Here is a 13,660-nt window from a genome sequence, read left to right as displayed (position 1 = left end):
CCCAAAGCCGATGTCGCCCTCGACTGGTCCTCATAATGTGCTGGGGATCAGACTGGGACGAGGTACCCCAGATAGGCTGACCTGCTTTGATGGGGATCCTGCAACATAAAAATAAGGAGACAGTATGGGAAGGAGTGGCCTAGGGGAGAGGGGCTCACTTGCTATAGGGACATCATTTTGCATTGGGAGCTCACTTGGTTCTCACATGTTGACCTCCGCTCTGAGATGGTACTCTCCTGCACCTCTCTGGCTAACTCCAATGCCCTCTGCTCTGCAGGGGTGAGAGCCCAGAGGTCCATTACACCCTCGCCAATCTTCTCCCGCTCTCATCTATCATGGGCTGCCTTTTCCTAGGCGACACAAAGGACATGGCGAGACACATGGAGGCGAGTTACACGGGGGTCTGTAGCTGGTGGCATGTGTGTACAAAGCACCTGGCCAAAGAGGACAATACAGGTGTTGGAGTTTGGTGCAGGATGGGATGTGAGGAGAGGCAGGCAGGTGGGTTTTGAGTGGGGGTGTGATGTGAGGAGTGAGGGACTGGATTGATGCCAGGGAAACAGATATGGTTACTCACCAGACCTACCTTAAGGAGGTCATTCATCTTCCTACGCTGCGTTCCAGTTGTAGTGATATTCAGATATCAATATACATGATCAATGTATGTAAATGTTGTACAGTCATTTGAACACTAGATGGCTCACAGTCAGATACTATAAGAACTGGATTCTGACCTTTTAAGTCAGATGACAAGATGATATCAGAACAGTGAGCAAGCAAGACATAGAATAGCTAGAGTGAGAGAATAGATATCATAGAATTTACAGTGCAGAAGGAGGCCATTCGGCCCATCGAGTCTGCACCGGCACAGGGAAAGAGCACCCTACCCAAGGTCAATACCTCCACCCCATCCCCATAACCCAGTAACCCCACCCAACACTAAGGGCAATTTTGAATACTAAGGACAATTTATCATGGCCAATCCACCTAACCTGCACATCTTTGGATTGTGGGAGGAAACCGGAGCACCCGGAGGAAACCTACGCACACACAGGGAGGCAGTGCAGACTCTGCACAGACAGTGACCCAAGCCAGAATCGAACCTGGGACCCTGGAGCTGTGAAGCAGTTGTGCTATCCACAATGCTACCGTGCTGCCCAATTTAGAAGTTAGAACTAGTTTGTTATAATAGTGTACAGGTATCTAGTTATCTGTATTGTATTCAAATTCGTTATTGTTAGTATTGAGTAAAATAGCTCACAGTTTATTATTTTATTACTCATTAAATAGTTCATCTTTCAACAAGAAGACTATTGGTCATTTTATCATCCTGGTGGATTCAAGAGTAATATATATATTTTAGATCAGTCATTATTTAAAATATAACACCGGTCTGACTGGTGAGGATGACAGCACTAACCGCCTCGGCCACACCCGCCCAGGTCCGGTTAACAATAGCGGGCTGGAGCCTCCTGCCCACCCTGGGAAAGAGGGTGCCCCACATCTCCTCTACAGCATTTAGCATCCTGTTAAAGTCGGGGTCCAGAAAACTTGGGGAAGTCACCTTGCTGCCATCTTCTTGGCTGATATGAGAGTGTGTAGTGAGGGGAGTGCTAATAAGCAGCTCCAGCTCATCAAGTTCTCCAGCGCAAGTTCCGGCCCAAGCAATTCAGACGACAGCGGGAATGGGAATTGCTTAGATTCACAGGCAGCGTGTTGGCCATTAGCACATCCTGAATGACTCCGGAACTGGCGCCCCCAGCGGGAACGCAAACCGCTTGCAGTTCAGTTCCAAAGTCAACAGGTAAGGCAGGATTCTCTGCTTGCCGATGCCGAAATCGTGAAATGCGTTTGGGCAGAGAATAGCTTCTGCTGCCAAAATCGGGTGGGTGCTGGTTTGACACCAAATTGGGATGTTCCAAAACCCTGAAAATGGCGTAAATAGGTTGCTCGCCGTGCAGGGTTCAAGTAGGCATATCATTAGCAACCCTGACACCCTATTCTCCGGGGCCTCTGAGATTCACTGCCTCTGATGGGCTGAGTTCCCAATAGCGTGCTTCATGTGGACTCGCCAACATTAAGGGCATTTAAATGGTCATTGGATAAACATATGGATGATAAGGGAATAGTGTAGATGGGCTTTAGATTGGTTTCACAGGTCGGAGCAACATCGAGGGCCGAAGGGCCTGTACTGCGGTGTAATGTTCTAATGTTCCAATTGTTCTAATTTGTGGTCTCAAAAATCACGAACCTGGCATCTTACCAGTCGCCGAGTGGGGTCCTGTCTGGGGTCTCACGGAGCTCGGCACACAGGTGCATCCGTACCGTCACGGAGGCCCTATATGCCCAGTCGGATCATTATATCTATTTCTATGTGGACCGAGCCCACCAGGATACCCGGGCAGAGGAGTTTGCTGCCATCGCCAGGATGCCCCGAATAAAGGGGGCGATAGATGGGATGCATGTTGCCCTCCAGCACTTGTGGATAACAGGCCGCTCTCCACTAACTAAAGGGGGTACCACACAATGAATGTACAGCTAATCTGTAACCATCAGCTGCGCATCATTCACCCGGCTGAGGGGTTGGCTCCTGGATGACAGGGGTTACCCGCTGTGGCCATTGCTGATGCCACCTATCTGGAGACCACAGACCGACACAAAGACCCGCTACAATGACGCCTATTCAGCGATGAGGAGTGCGATTCAGTGGTGCTCCGTCACCCTGAAGATGTGCTTCAGGTGCCTGGACCGCTTTGGAGGGTCTCTCCAGTATGATACTGAGAGGGTCACCCGCAGCTTGTTGACCTGCTGCATTCTCCAGAAAATCGTGCAGCAGAGGGGCGATGTGCTGGAGGAGGCGGATAAGAAGGAAGGGCAGCTGGTACAGCAGGAGTGGAGGTGGACTGCTGTGAATCCTGCCCTGTGACAAGAGTCCCCGTTAACGCGTGTCTCCTGGGGTGACCCGGTCGGGATGGCCCCAGCCGCTGCTCGGGTGTCCCGGGTGGCATGGTGCTGCCCTGTTCTACCCGCTGCCCACCAGGTGCACCAGGGACAGGTGTGGGGGGAGTCCGAGGTGCTGCGCTGTTCTGGCACCTCCCCTGCGAGAGTCACCGGCACGGGCGCCAGCATCTCCTCTCCCGCAGGGTGCCCGATGGCCCCAAGGCTACTGCATTGGACGGGGATACGAGCGGAGCCATTCCCTGATGCCCCCCCACTGCCTGGTACTGCCAGTCCTGGAGGCCCGCTCTGGTCTCAACCAGGGTCTGCATGCTCGCGGCCATGGAGCACAGGGAGTGGACCATTTCCGTCTGGGACTGCACAACATCACGCTGCGACTGTGCCACCATCCTGTGGGTCTGGGCCACACCAGCCAGTGACTGGGCCACCTCCCTCTGGGACTGGGCCACCTCCCTCTGGCATACCCCGCCCAGTGTCTGCGCAACGATGCCAGCGCCTGGGCAATGCCACCGACGTTTCTAGCCATGGCCTGCTGTGACTAGGCCATGCTGAGGAACGCCGCTGCAATGTCTAGGTGGCTCTGGTGCATGGCTGCCTGTGAGAGGGCAGCCCCCTCCTGGGCCTAGGTTACTGCCCGTACAAAATGCCCCAGGCCTTGGACACGCTGATCCACAGCTTAAACCGTCGTCCCCAATGCCTCGACTGCGGACCCCACCCGTGCGGTGTCGGCCTAGGTGGCACGCATGACCGGCACCACCCCCTGCTTCTATACATGGATAGACTCCTCCACCAAAGCCTGCTGGTGATGGATGCTCGCCGCCATCCCCTCTTGTGGTCCCTTGGTCTCTGATTGCATCTGCTCTGTGGCTGGGACTGGATGTCCCAGAATCCCGGGACCAGTCTGGACGTCAGCTAGTTATTGGGGCCGGCCTGCTCTCCAAACATCCGGCCCCTCTGCTGCCTCTACCTCCACCTGCTGTACCGGATGGGATGTGTGGTGCGCACCAGATAGTAGTACACAGCCATGACTGCATTTAAACAGTTAAGACGTAGCCTCAGAACCAACGTCATCTACTACATGTATCGGAACCAGCACCAGCAGAAGCCACAGTACCCCAGCCATTGTGGCTATAACACAGGCCCCCTACATCAGTGGTAATGGAGGCCCATCCAGAAGCCTACTGAACAAGCCCCGCACTTACTGGGCACACCAATCGAGTGCTCCAGGTCACCCACACCGAGGACACCAGCCTGAGAACATCTAGAGCACAGGAAAGTGCTCTGATTAGTAAGTTTGCAGACGACACAGAGGTTGGTGGAATTGTGGATAGCGATGAGGACTGTCAGAGGATACAGCAGGATTTAGATTGTTTGGAGACTTCGGCGGAAAGATGGCTGATGGAGTTTAATCCGGACAAATGTGAGGTAATGCATTTTGGAAGGTCTAATGCAGGTAGGGAATATAGAACCCTCAAGAGTATTGACAGTCAGAGAGATTGAGGTGTACAGGTCCACAGGTGGTGAAGGTAGTCAAGAGGCATACGGCATGCTTGCCTTCATTGGCCGGGGCATTGAGAATTGGCAAGTCATATTGCAGCTGTAGTAACCTTAGTGAGGCCACACTTGGAGTATAGTGTTCAATTCTGGTCGCCATACTACCAAAAGGATATGGAGGCGTTAGAGAGGGTGCAGAAGAGATTTACCAGGATGTTGCCTGGTATGGAGGGCATTAGCTATGAGGAGCGGTTGAATGAACTCGGTTTGTTCTCACTGGAATGAAGGAGGTTGAGGGGCGACCTGATAGAGGTCTACAAAATTATGAGGGGCATAGACAGAGTGGATAGTCAGAGGCTTTTCCCCAGGGTAGAGGGGGCAATTACTAGGGGGCATAGGTTTAAGGTGCGAGGGGCAAGGTTTAGAGTAGATGTACGAGGCAGGTTTTTTACACAGAGGGTAGTGGGTGCCTGGAACTCGCTGCCAGAGGAGGTGGTGGAAGCAGGGACGACAGTGACATTTAAGGGGCATCTTGACAAATACATGAATAGGATGGGAATAGAGGGATACGGACCCAGGAAGTGTAGAAGATTGTAGTTTAGTCCGGCAGCATGGTCGGCACGGGCTTGGAGGGCCGAAGGGCCTGTTCCTGTGCTGTACTTTTCTTTGTTCTTTGTTCTTTGAATCTGGCACAATCACGTGCTCAGGGTACATTACTGAACGAACCAAAAACAAAGAACTGGATTCTCCATCGGCGGGATCCTCCGTTTCGCTGGCAATGCACTGACGCCCTCAGATTTCCCGACGGCGTAGAAGTGCCACAATGGGAAACCCCCATTGGCGGCTGCCAGGACGGAGAATCCCGCTGCCGGCGGGGGCGCGTCGCACCAGAAAACTGGTGTGGCGTGACTGAGAATCCCGCCCCAGGTTCCAGGACTATGTAACAACTTAGTCTACAACTGGCCTTTGTCTTTCTCCTTTACACAACAAAACCATGTGGGGAAGGAGGAGACGTGATAGCCTATACACCAGCTGCAAAAGCTTAATCTATGTTTCACTCGATGCAAATAGTTATGTTCAATCTGTATTTTAGAAAATGGGTCGGGATTCTGCAACCCCCCGCAGGGTCGGAGAATCGCCAGAGGGGGGCGGCGTGAATCCCGCCCTGCCGCTCCGACGCCGGCTGCCGAATTCTCCGGCGCTGGGTTTCAGGCCGGGGGGGGGGGATCATGCCGTGCCGGTCGGGGGCCGTTGCCAGCAGCTCACCCAGCATTTCGCCGGGCCCCGATGGGCCGAGCGGCCACCCGTTTTCGGCCAGTCCCTGGCTAGCGGAGTCCTCGGGGGTGGCGCGGGGGGATCTGGCCCTGGGGAAGGGGGGGCGGGCCCACGCTGGCCTGGCCCGCGATCGGGGCCCACGGATCTGCGGGTGGGCCTGTGCCGTGGGGGCACTCTTTCCCTCCACGCCAGCCTCTGTAAGGCTCCGCCATGGCCGGTGCGGAGAAGAATCCCCCTGTGCTTGTGCAGGAAACATGCTGGCAGTTCTGCGCAAGCGCCAACTCGCAGCGGCCCACGGCGGCCCTTCGGCACCAGTTGGTGCAGCGCCAATGTCTCTGGCCCTGGCCTAGCCCCTGGGAGTGCGTCGTGCCATTGCGCCAAGTGTAGGAGAATCCCGCCCATGATTTGCACAATTTAAACAATTGATGTTCCTGCGCACTGTTATATCTCAGTTGGCCCAAGTTAAGTGGGAAAATGTAAATGGAGTAATCACATGGTGGCGCAATGATACGGTTACTTAAGTGGTCACGTGTCGGACGCGTGAGTGTTCTCCCCATAGCACAGTCAGAGTACAATATATTACAGACATGTAATAGCAACTCAGCCGGTGAATAAACTATTATTTGTTATAATTCCTTGGTCCCCCAAGGGAGGCAGTACCCTAACCGTATTGTCATGGGGCTAGTAATCCAGGGGACTGGGTTCAAATTTGAATTTGATAAAAAGAAAATCTGGAGTTAAAAGTCTAATGATGACCACAAAACCCATTGTCAGATTGTGGTAAAAACCCATCTGGTTCACCTGATGTCCTTTTGGGAAGGAAATCTGCCGTCATTACCTACATGTGACAGCAGACCCGCAGCAATGTGGTAAACTCTTAAATGCCCTCAGGGGTGGGCAGTAAATGCTGGCCCCACCCCATAAACTAATTTACAAAAATAATTTGGGAAACCAGCCTTCTACGCTGGAGGGAAAGAGTGCCCCCATGGCACAGGCCTGCCCGCAGATCGGTGCTCCCCGGTCGCGGGCCAGGCCACCGTGCAGGGGCCGCCCTCCCGGGGCAAGATCCCTGCGCTAAATTAATACACATTGTTGTTCTTGAGTAATCGAGAGAAGCCGTGGCAACTGGGTAAATATAAAATCTTGGGGTGGTCCTGAGGTGGGAAGAGGGAGCTCAGAGGGTGACGCAGTGACATCTGCTTGGCACCACCTGAAAACTGGATCAGGTTTGTTGGTGATTGGTCTTTGAGGAAATTGTCCGCTGACAGCTGCAGCCTAGGTTTGCACAGGATTGACAGGCCCTCCCCCTGGGCAAACTGTCAGAAGGCCTCTCGATTTTCTGTCTGGCGCTGTACCCCAGCAGGAGATAACGGGGCAGATCTTCAACCTCAGGAAATTCTGCAAAATGGACAATCGGGGACCACAAGCACTCTGCCCGATTTCCTGTTCCATCGGATTCAATGGGAAAGTGACAGAGTGGAAAGGTGATATCTATTCACCGCAGCGGCCGGATCCAGTTTCTATACCGTTGCTCCAGGAGAAGACGGGAAGAAGTTTACCACATGGACACTGTTCAATCAGACACGCATCGTCTCACCCGCCAACACAACTGGCTGACATATTTATTTTGCGGGGGTGAACGGCGACGGCGTGACCTGGGGTCACACCGTCGGGACTTCGGCCCATCTGTGTGAAGTGCCTCAATTGCCCTCTCGGCGGTTTCTCCGACGTGCGTGGCGCCGACCCCGATGAAGCCGTTCCCGCCGGTTGGGAGAAAGGTGGGATGCCGTCGGACCGGCGTCGCGCGGAAAGATGGTATGAACATCGATTCTCCCGGATGGCGCGGCACGGGAGAATCGCCCCCATAGGTTGAGAGGCGGTAGATTTTGAACTGAGATGAGATCAAGCAATGTGCTGTCTCAACATGACCTGCCAAAAGACGGCTAGCCTTCTCCCCGTGTTCGACCACCCCTGCAGAGCGTCGTAACTGTTGTGACACTTTATCAGTCGTAAGTTAAATTGCATTTGCAACTTCTTTCTAACAGCCAAAATCTCTGCCGTTTGGCCCCGTGAGTACTTACCATCAAACATTAACTCCGGTTTTCTTCTCTCCACAGATGTTCCACGATCTGCTGAGTACTTCCAACAATCTCTAATGTTCTTTTTCACATTCCCAGCCTTTGTGTTATTTTGTTCTCAAATATGCTGTTAACTTTGGGGGGGGGGGGGGGGGGGGGGCGGGGGAACTGGTCTAATTGATGAACTGCTGTGAGTTGACAACCGAATGAAAATTCAAGATGGAGTCCTCTGCACACTTTGTAGTGTTTTCCTCCGTGGACTTTAACCTCTTCAAAACAGCAGCTGTTTTGCATTCTGCACAGATCTAGTATGCCTTAGTCATGGCCTTGACATCCTCTGTGGAGTAGGGTAGGTTGCGGGACTTGATGAAGTGGGCAAGCCGGGTGACCCCCGGGTGGCAAAGGTCATCATGGATGGCTCTCAGGCGGTCTTCGTGCGCGTTGGCGCACGTGCCGCGGGACAGGGCATCTGAGGGCTCGTTGAGCTTCCCTGGGCGATATTTAATATCGTACATGTAGGTGGAGAGCTCTATCCTCCACCTCAGAATTTTGTCATTCTTTATTTTACCCCGTTGTGCGTTATCAAACATAAAGGCGACCGACCGTTGGTCGCTGACGAGGGTGAACCTCCTACCAGCTAGGTAGTGCCTCCAGTGCCGCACGGCCTCCACAATGGCTTGTGCCTCCTTCTCGACTGCAGAGTGCCGAATTTCCGAGGCGTTGAGGGTTCGGGAGAAGAACGCTACTGGTCTGCCCACCTGGTTGAGGGTAGCAGCCAGGGTGACTTCTGATGCGTCGCTTTCTACTTGAAAGGGAATGGCTTCGTCCACCGCGTGCATGGCGGCCTTGATGATGCCGGCCTTGATACGGTTGAAAGCCGACTGGGCCTCAGCCGTCAGGGGAAAAACCGTGGTCTTAATGAATGGCCGGGCTTTGTCCCCATATCTGGGGACCCAATGGGCGTAATAGGAGAAAAGCCCGAAGCATCGTTTGAGTGCCTTGAGGCTACGGGGGAGGGGGAGTTCCTTAAGGGGACGCATGCGGTCAGGGTCTGGGCCTAGGACCCCGTTCTCCACGACGTAGCCGAGGATGGCGAGCCGGGTTGTGTGGAACACGCATTTCTCTTTGTTGTACGTGAGGTTGAGGGCCCGGGCTGTCTGGAGGAACTTCCTCGGGTTTGCGTCGTGGTCCTGCTGGTCATGGCCGCAGATGGTGACGTTGTTCATGTACGGGAAGGTAGCCCGTAAGCCGTACTGGTCCACCATTTGATCCATCGCCCTCTGGAAAACGGAGACTCCGTTTGTAACATCAAAAGGGACCCTGAGGAAGTGAAACAGCCGACCACCTGCTTCAAACGCCGTGTAGGGGCGGTCCTCTGGGCGGATAGAGAGTTGATGATAGGCTGATTTTAGGTCGACCGTGGAGAATACCCGATACTGGGCGATGTGAGTCACCATTTCTACTATGCGGGGAAGTGGGTAAGCATCGAGTTGTGTAAAGCGGTTTATGGTCTGGCTATAATCCACTACCATTCGTTGCTTTTCCCCGGAGTGGACTACCAATACTTGAGCCCTCCAAGGGCTGTTGCTGGCCTCTATGACCCCCTCTTTTAGTAGCCGCTGAACCTCTGACTTGATAAAAGTCATGTCTTGGGTACTGTACCGGCGACTCTTGGTGGCGACGGGCTTACAGTCGGGAGTGAGGTTCGCGAAGAGGGGGGGGTGGCACAACTTTGAGTGTCGCCAGGCTGCATACCGTGAGTGGGGGCAGGGGTCCGCCTAACTTCAGTGTCAGGCTCCGGTGGCTGCACTGAAAGTCCAGACCGAGCAGCAGGGGGGCGCAGAGTTGAGGAAAGATGTAAAGTTTAAAACGGGTGTATTCAGCGCCTTGAATTGCGAGGTCAGCGATACAATACTCTGTGATTTGGACCGAATGGGACCCAGAGGCGAGGGCGATAGTTTGGGAGGCGGGGTGGGTGCGCAGGGAGCAGCGTCTTACCGTGTCTGGATGGATAAAGCTTTCCGTGCAACCGGAGTTGAATAGGCAGGGAATGTCGTGGCCGTTGATTCGCACCCGCATCATCGAGTTACGTAGGTGTTTCGGCCGCGATTGATCGAGCGTGATCGCTCCTAGTTGCGGGTAGTCAGAGTCCTCGGTTAAGTCGGACTCACAAAATGGCCGCCTGGAGTCACAAAATGGCCGCCGCCGTCGGTCGCATGTGTCGGGGTTCGAAGATGGCCGCTGCCAAGATGGCCACTCCCATGACTCGCACGAGGTCGCTGACGCATCGGAAGTGGGCGTGTCCAGCCGCTGCGCGCCCGCGTTGCCGCGTTGCAGGGCTTGTGAGACCAGGAGCTTGATTTCTGGGCCTGGTGAGGATTTTGTTTGTGGCCTTTGGGGCCAGCCAGGCAGACTTTAGCGAAGTGCCCTTTCTTCCCGCAGTCGTTGCAGATCACGGAGCTAGCCGGGCAATGTTGCCGTGGGTGCTGTCCTTGCCCACAGAAATAGCATGAGGAACCCCCGGAGTGAGCGGATCGCTGCGCACGCAGGCCTGTAGCGTGGCCGAGTCTGGAGGGGATCGAGAGGGGTTTGCAAGGTCCGTGGAGTATGTACGGAGGTTACGGTGGGCCATTTCTAGGGAAGAGGTGAGCGTTACCGTGCCTTGCAGATCCTTTGCCCCGTCTTCTAGGAGCCGCTGCCGGATGTACGAAGACCTGATACCGGACACAAAGGCATCGCGAATATGCAAGTTCATGTGGGTTTCTGCCGTCACTGCTTTATGGTTGCAGTTCCTCGCGAGCACAGTGAGTCTCTCCATGTACTCGTCCAGAGTTTCCCCGGAACGCTGGCTGCAGGTTGAGAGCAAGTGTCTGGCGTGTACCTCGTTAATTGGCTTCACGAAGCGTTTTGTCAGTATCTCGACCGCAGCTTCGATCTCGATCGCAGAGGAGAGTCGGTGGCCCACCCGGGCATGTAGTAAACGCAGCTTGCGAGCGCCGTCGACCTCAGTCGCTGAGGAGTCAATATAGTCCTCAAAACACCGCAGCCAATATTTAAACATTTCCGGGGCTTCCGGAGACCGGGCGTCCAGGTTGAGTTTCTCCGGCTTTAGAGCGCTGTCCATCTTGATGTATCAGATGATTAAATTGAGATACCCTCAACCACGACACAGGAGAGAAGATAGATGATTCAAAGGCTTTAATCATCTGAGAACTGTACAGCAGCCGAGAAGTGTGCTCATCACATGTTGCCTGAGTGAGCCTTAGCTTATATACCATTTCCTGGGGGCGGAGCTAGAGGCGGAGTCCCCCAGGGTTCCAAGCCCGGTCTTAAAGGGCCAATGCATTAAAGGTAAGGTACCATTATCAGCTACTGGTGACATTCATCACAGTTAGTTTGTGGGCGTTTGCTGTGTGAAGATGGGCTGTCACGGTTCCTGCGTTACAACAGTGAATACACTTCAAAAAGAGCCTCACTGGCTGGAAGACACTTTGGGAAACCCTGAGGTCTTGAGAGGTGCCATATCAATGCGGGCCTTTTATCCAATGACAGCCTTCCACTGGGAGCATACGTCAGTTCAGCACAGTCCGATGACAGGCCCATCAGGAGTTTTGCTTTTGTTTTCGAAAGGAGTCCATACTCTGAGCATTCTCCCTCCTTCCATTAATTTCCCCTTTAATTTCCCCAATTGCATCTTTAATCTCACATTTACACCAATCCACTGAACTCGTCAACCTCTTATCATCAATACAGGGGTCTTGCGGGGTCAATGAAACCCTGTTGAGTTACTTTGAGCTGACTGCTCTAATTTGGTATTTATTTTTAATCTGCTCTGCAGCAATCCATAATTCTGAGTGAATTCTGTATGAACTGAGTTTACTCCTGGGATACAAGCGAGTGAGTTAGAGGTCAGTGGGAAGCGGATAAGTAAGCATTCTCGAAATGTTTTAAAGATTGTGGATCATTCTGAGTATGGGCGATAGGGTAAGATTGAATCATCTGACTGCGTTTCCTGGCTGGTATTTAGCAGTCTGATATTACGTGTCGTACCAGTGTCACTCAAAGTCAAAATAACCTTCTATCTGTGTCGACACAGAGGTGGGAAAATAAACTTTCAAAATCCGTGTTGTCTACAATGGTTGATAACGTGCAATGCCAGTGTTGTCCTCGGGCATAAGTTAAATATTGCTCCTGAAATGGAGAGGCTACAAACTGAAATATTTCATTTTTTTTCCCCAAGGATGCAATTTTGTTTTATTGCCAGCAGGTGTCAGTGTAAGACCACAATAATAATTGTGATTTATTTTTCCCCCATCCCACTTCATCTGTCCCCATTTCAGATCTGCGGTTCAGAGATGTTTCTGTAAAACCATTTTTGGCTAATTTGAACAATTAATTCATGGGACAGTTAACAAGGTTGTCAAAATATCGTTCTTTGCAGCAAATCGCAAAGACCAAAACGAAGTTCTAAGGAAACACATTTATCGAGGCCTTACGCAGGGCTTGTGAACAGAAGTGGCCAATGCAGCTTAATGTAATACATAGTGCCTTATTCACAGAAAGTGTAATGGAAGAGTGGGTGTTACACTATTCAGAAGAGTATTTCTGCTGGGTACTTGTTTGACACTTTGCACATTGAGTTTTGTAAATATTTAGAGAGAGATGTCCTGAGATGGTTTTAACTATGTTGTGCCTTTGAAGATGAGAGGGATGTCATTAGTCATTATCCACGATGCACCAGAGTGTGACACAACACAGATTCAATTCCTACACTTAATATGGGTCATGGGGATGGGAGGTAGAGTATACTTCGCTGAAGACAGAAAGGGAACTCTCCCTTAGGTAAATCTGGCCGGCCTTCGGTTGTTTCTTAAGCATTTAACGAGAGGGCAGTGCATGTAGGCACAAGACCAGAGACAGGGTGACCTCGACCAGAAGGACGGCACCCGAGTGTACCATGAAGCGGGCATAGTTTTTGGCGCTGGTTTATCCCACGGGGGTTATCTCATTCATTTATTTGCTGTATCAAGCTTTACGTCAGCATTCCTCCGGATAATTTGCTGCAGGTTATAAAAATCTACCCTGCGCAGGTGGCCACTTCAGCTCTCCGATTGTAATATTGAAGACTAAGCGGTAGACGAAAGGCCTGTTTTTTTCCCCCTCCCTTCACTAAATTGTTATCGCGGTACTTGGATCAGCACGCTCCTTTTGGCACAGTGGTGGGCAACCCTGCGGCCCAGGCCCGGGAGTCGGGTGCAGCCTATCCAGGTTCCAAGTGTGGCCCACCAGACATTTTGTTGACTGTTGCCCACGCGCAGGGTCACCAGATTCCACTGGTTTCCGTCCACGTGGTTTGACTCCTATCACTGTGATACGCACACAAGGAAAGGACATGTTAAGTGAGGTGCGCACTGATTGCGCAGAGAGCCGTGCGTTCCTCCTGTGTCTAATCAAAACGGAAGCACTTAGGGGCTGGTTTAGCTCACTCGGCTAAATCGCTGGCTTTTAAAGCAGCACGGTTCGGTTCCCGTACCAGCCTCCCTGGACAGGCGTCGGAATGTGACGACTAGGGGCTTTTCACAGTAACTTCATTGACGCCTACTCGTGACAATAAGCAATTTTCATTTTCATATGAAGTTGATAGTCCTATTCGTATATGAATGATTAAGCATTTTCTGTAGCCCGTTGTGAAATATCTGGCATGTGTTAAATGTATCCAATCTTATCCGTCGGGGTGATGGTTGGCAAACAAGCTCGATTTCAACCTTGCCGCCCACTGAGATGAAGGGAGGGGGGGTCACTTGTGCGGCTCACTCGCCGTGCCTAGGTCGCCTCTGTTTTAGACTGTGGGAGAT

Source organism: Scyliorhinus canicula, chromosome 2, assembly GCF_902713615.1.
Source record: "Scyliorhinus canicula chromosome 2, sScyCan1.1, whole genome shotgun sequence".
NCBI classification, from domain to species: Eukaryota; Metazoa; Chordata; class Chondrichthyes; order Carcharhiniformes; family Scyliorhinidae; genus Scyliorhinus; species Scyliorhinus canicula.
This window is presented reverse-complemented; position numbering follows the sequence as displayed.